The 5,821-nt window shown below is 36.5% G+C and overlaps 1 long non-coding RNA gene across 1 annotated transcript; it reads left to right on the plus strand.

Moving 5' to 3' along the window:
* The first annotated feature begins 1,031 nt into the window (after positions 1-1,031).
* LOC144240137 (uncharacterized) lies at positions 1,032-4,882 on the plus strand. Its single transcript, XR_013337630.1, has 3 exons — positions 1,032-1,179; positions 1,917-2,019; positions 4,814-4,882. It is a non-coding gene; the product is annotated as an uncharacterized LOC144240137 (long non-coding RNA).
* The last annotated feature ends 939 nt before the right edge of the window (positions 4,883-5,821 follow it).

A 5,821-nucleotide genomic window follows, 5' to 3' on the forward strand; every position in this document is an offset into this window, starting at 1 on the left:
ATTAATGTAATCAGAACACTGTGTGACAGTTCACTTTACTGTCATGCTGATATTCTAGAAAATCATAAATGCGATGATAGCCAGAATAGGCAGCAGTTATGCTTCATGAGAAAAATTTAAATTTTAAAAGTGACTAATAAAAATTTAATTCTGAGTCAGCATAACTACTTTTTCTGTCTTATAGAGCTAGAAAAGCAAAGAGAAGGAAACAAATTGGTAGCTCCTATCCCTTAGAGCCAGAATAGATACAGAAAAGCAAAGGAGAATATTCTATTTAATTGGTTTCCTTTTATATACTCTTTCGGTATTTCGTAAATCCCATTTTATTTTATTGACATCTTAGCTCCTCTGTTCATGTGCCCCACAGCTAGTGATTTTTTTTAAGCATTCTCAATACTCCGGCTCTATTTCCTCTGTCTTTAAATAACTGCTGGGTTCTATTCTCTTTCCACTTGTATCCCCCACAGATGATTCTTTAATTTTCTCTTCTGTTCAAAACTCCTTTGCCTGGATGACTCCAAATTTGTCACATATAATCTTGATGATTCCCCAAGTGACATTTTCATAAACCTTTCAACCTGTATGAGGTCAACCTCTATATGACCATAATAAATAAATAAATAAGGCCAGTTTTGACAGGAAGGATAAACATAAAGATTCTCCATGAGCAGCAAAGTGCTGTATAAATTTGACCAATGAGTCATGGTGAGAATTACAGCAGTTAACAATAGGTAATAAAACCTCATGACAAAGCACCTTGTTATTCCACAGGTTTGATAATATTGTGGGTCAAATCATCTCCATCAAAAACAGAACAAAAATGTCATGACTGTATCTCCTTAATGTAGTCCACATACTTACGTGTCATCATTTTTCAGCAGATATTTAAGTGCCTACTTTTCTTATAATATACCAATATTAGGAGTAGGTTCTTTTGTTTTTTAATTTACAAAACTTGTCTCTTTTTATGACTCAGAGAATACCTTTTGGCTTATCTTTTAAAATCCTTTTAAATTTTATTTTAGAGAAAGAGAGAGAGCAGGGGAGATGGGCAGAGACAGAATGCAAACAGGCTCCATGCTCAGCATGAAGTTCAACATGGGATTCGATCCTATGACCTTGGGATCGTGACCTGAGCTGAAATCACGGGTTGAATGCCCAATGGACAGAGCCTATCAGGTGCTCCTTTTTTTTCTTTTTTTTTTTTTTTGGCTTATCTTTATAGCAGTTTAAAATGGTAAGATCTTCAATAACAAAGAAAAATATGAGAACCTACTGTTATTCAAGAAACATTTATAAAGCACCTGCTCTGTGTCCAGTTTAGCAGCAGGCATGTAATGAGGCAGGATATGTATAAATCAGTCCCAGACTTCAGCAGTGTTGTCCTAGAGAAGGGATGGGTGGTGGTGGGGAGAAGAGATAAACTAACATTGATTGAGCAATGCGCAAGATCCCTCACAAGTGTTCTTATTTAATCTCAATGACAATATTGCAATATACGTGTTACCTTTATTAGTATGGAGTATTAGTATTGCCTTCGTTTTATAGAGACAAAACTGAGTTTCAGAGCAGTCCCCTGGTCACAAGGCCAGTATACACAGCAGCAGAAATTAGAATTCAGGTCTATCCTCCTTAGAATCTATGCTCTGTCTCTGTACTCTACTCTGGCAATTAATAGGCAGAAAGAAAAAAGTACCATGGAAGTAATTGATTATGGGAGTTCATAGTAATATGGTTTCATGGAGGAAGAAGTGAAACTGATAATCTATCAGGTGAATCTGGCAATCTATCAAACTGGAGATCAAACTTTCTCTTATCCTTGAAACAGTGAAACAGACCAAAAAGCCCAGAAAAACATCTACAATTGATTGAAGCAGAACTTTTCAGACTGTGCTTGATTTCTATTTTCTCCACAGCCTCACTCTTCATACATGTTCCATCTAATATCAACAGCTCTTACAAGTGCAAGGATAAGTGGTTGCCTTTTTTATAGGCATGACTCATGGGAGAGGACCGATGGTGAGATAGAAGCTAAGTTTAAAATGAAAATGCGTCTCATAGCTCAATATAGAGTGTAGTCATAGGGTAATAATAGTGACCAAAAACAGGCCCGGAGATACACATTAATACATAAATGTTTGTCTACTCTAAATTTACTTGTCTTTCACTTTTCTGCTTCTATTATTAATATGAGTATTTGTGTGTGTGTGTGTGTGTGTGTGTGTGTTTGTAAGTTTGTGTATTGAATTCTTCACTATCCAAGAAAAGTTATTTTCCCTGGGAGTATTTTAAGTTTGGTACAGTTAGAAGATGTACCAGATGCATGAAACAAAACAAAACAATACAAAACCGAGAGTAGTTTAGAGTAGGTTGGAGTTGGTATAAGCTATGCGTGGTCTCCTACATTAAGTTTTGACTCCTTGTACACTTCAGTCACAGATAATTCCTAGGCTGAACAATCTGACAGTCATTTTACAGTGGGCAAATTAAAGGTTTTTGTCCCAACACAGTGGTTGGCCAAACACAACTGCCTGTTTGTGGGTGGAGTTTTATTGGAAGACAGCTATACCCATTTGTTGACATATTCTCTCTGGCTGTTCTCATGCTACAATGGTAATTGATTAGTAAGACCTTACGGTTGGGAAAATAAAACATTTTTACTACCTGAACCTTCAAGAAAAAGTTTGCTAACCCCTTTTGGAAGCACCCAGCCTTCATTTATATTTGCCTGAACTCAACACTGAAATAAGTTGTCTCATACTAGAGCTTTCCCACACCAGTGTTGCATTAATGATCCTTTGCTTTAAACATATGTTGAAAAAAGCCCAAGTCCTTTGGATATAGAAGACTAGGAATAGAATATTCATACTTTCTGGATTTTGTCTTGCCCCAAATTCTCATCCACAGACTTGCAAACATGCATTCTCTGTTACAGAAGCTCAACTTAGGATTGAAATCTAAAATCTTCAAAAAGGATGCAATACACAGAAAGTGTAATATCTAGCAGCAAAGGATGGGGTCAAAATATAGTCTATGGTTTTTATATTAATACTCTGTGAATTCTTCACATCCCTTTCCCTGTCTCAATGTACAGCTTTAAAATGTGCATCATTCGTTATAATTCATCCTGCTATGTTTCAGTTTTCCAGTCTCCTGAATTTAACACTCTCCTCACCATTATTTGCAAACTGTTACAAATAAAAACCCTGTTGAAAATAGTTGAGAATTTCAGTAAGCTCAAGTTTTGACTTCTTGGCATTTCAGTAACAGATTATTCCCACAGTGATGTAAAAGACAGTGACTACCACCGCTGCTTTTAAATTTCTAGGTAGCAGAAGTCTGCACAAAGCCAGTGTATTTGTTGCACATAAAGAGAGGACACTTTGGGATGGTTTTCCTAGAGAAATCATTTCTAGATTCTCCGTGTCTTTAAGTTTTATCGGTACCACTTCACAATACAATTGCTGAAAAAATTTTTACAAAACTGGAGAAATTTCTTGTCTAGTAATATTAGTATTATTATCACAAGAACAGTATAGAAAAGTTCTAAAATCTGTTTTAAGATGAAAACTCATGCCAGCAGGAAATAAACCACAATCTGGAGAATTTAATGAGAGCAACCACCCAGTTTTAATTACACCATTACAATTATGCAGATATAATAATTACATTACCTTGATGTATATTTTCACAAGGGATCCATAAAATAAATTCAAAGGCAAGCAGATTGCTATCCCTAATAGTATCATTTCTCCTTAGAAATAACGCAATTGCTGCCTATTGTTTTGTAAAAGACACATTAGTGGTACCATCCTAAGTCGTAATACAACATTTAAATATTTCCCGTTTCTTATTTAAAATGGTTTTTCACCAAAGGGTTAGACAAAAATAAACCCATCAAGATACTAGATTAGCTTGGCTAATTTCAGTATCTCTAGTTTTCTCTAGATGGCAGTCAAGATACAGCTTTTGTTGAAAGCTGCATTAAGAATGCTCTAATGCTTCCACAGCAATATTTTTTTTGTTGTTTGTCTGTCACAGTCCTCAAGTAATGGTGTTCTGAGCATTAAACCCAGGAACTGGACGTACCTGAGATACAACAGTTCGAACGTAGAGAAGGTTGCACATTTAAGTCTATATATTGAGGCAAGAAGGAAAGGGGCATGATGAATCAATAGAGAATCAAGGGAAATAAAATGTATGGGTTAAAATTGGATCCCATTCCGTGTTGCCAGGTATCACATTTTTTGTGCATTGCATCCCCTTTGAAGATTTCAGATTTAAAAGCTGAGGCCATTCTCTTCTGTGAAAGAGAATGTGTATTTGGAAGCCTATGAATGCAAATTTGGGGTAAGAGAAAAACCAGAAAGTGTGAGTATTCTGTTCTTAGTCTTCTGTATCCAAAGAACTTTGACTTATTTTAAAATATGATTAAAGCAAAGTATCATTGATGCAACATTGGCTTTGGAAAACTCGAGTACAACCTAACTTATTTTAGGATTGAGTCCAGGTAAACTTAGATGAAGTTTGTACGGTGCTCCTCAAGAGCAAAAGTAATCAGTGTTAGGATAAGAATCTTTAACTTGCCCATGTTAAATGATTGCGAATCCTGAGGAAAATGGATCATGTAGGATAATTTCCACATACAACAACATTTTTTTACTGCCTACTACATGTAATAGTTTTGTTTACTGCATTACTAGTGCAGGGACATAGGTAGGCATTGGTCCCTATTCCAAAGGCATCATGAAAATACACTCTAGTAAGACAGATAAACCCAGAGTCAAATGGGATCACCTATTTTTTGTTTCAGGCTTTCGGCATAGGATGGAGAAGGATTGAGATGACATAATCAGATTTTCCACCAAGATCTTTGTCCAGGACTGGGATTTAATAAAAGAATAATGAAAATGCCAACAAAAGTGTATTCACTAATTGTATACCCAAATGAATTGTACGTGTTAACTTTATCTATATTCGTTACATGAAGCCAGCAAGGTGGGTATTGATATCTTTATTTATGGATAATGAAACTCAGAGAAGTAAAATGGTTTTTCCCAGGGGCACATGCAGAACCATGCTGCCACTTAGGATTTCTAGAATTCTGAGGCTTATGCTTATGCTCTTGCCACCACACCATTCTGCCCCTTCTTTGGAGCTGCTCTGTGTGTGCATTCAGATGGACTCATTCACATGGGATGACATGTATTATCTTTCCTGGGTTGATTTATTTTTAGGAAGGCTCTGGAGTGCTCAGTGCTTAATTCAAAGGGCTTTCTGTCTGATGACACAATATCATGGAACAGTGAGGGAGATGTTTAAAATATTTCAAGAATATTTTAAATCAAGTGCTATCTTTTCTTATCTTTTAAATCAAGTGATTCCTGCTCCTCTGGTCCTGATGGAACTTAAAATGTAGCACAAAAGAAAAAGAAAAAAATGTCTCTTGCACTTGGAGGCTGGTGTCTGAAAGTGGGTGTGACGTTATGGTGGCCATAATTGGGGTTGTGGAGTAGTATTTCTGCAATTTCTGTGATCGTAAAGACAAAATCATTCTACTCAGAAGCAGCCCTATGGTGAGTCTCTTGATCATCCATCCGCAGGGCTCAGTATGAGTGATGTGGTAGGAAGAGACATTTTTCTGAGGGTGTGTGGATTAGTTTCTCAGGGCTGGGGTAACAAGTATCACAAACTGAGTGGTCTAAAATAACAGAAATGTATTGTGTTACAGTTCTGGAGGCTAGCTAGAATCCGAAATCAAAGTGTTGGCAGGACCATGCTCCCTCTGAAACCTACAAGAGAGTCTTTTCTTGCCTCTTTC

Source organism: Crocuta crocuta, unplaced genomic scaffold (genome assembly GCF_008692635.1).
Source record: "Crocuta crocuta isolate KB4526 unplaced genomic scaffold, BGI_CrCroc_1.0 scaffold429, whole genome shotgun sequence".
NCBI classification, from domain to species: domain Eukaryota; kingdom Metazoa; phylum Chordata; class Mammalia; order Carnivora; family Hyaenidae; genus Crocuta; species Crocuta crocuta.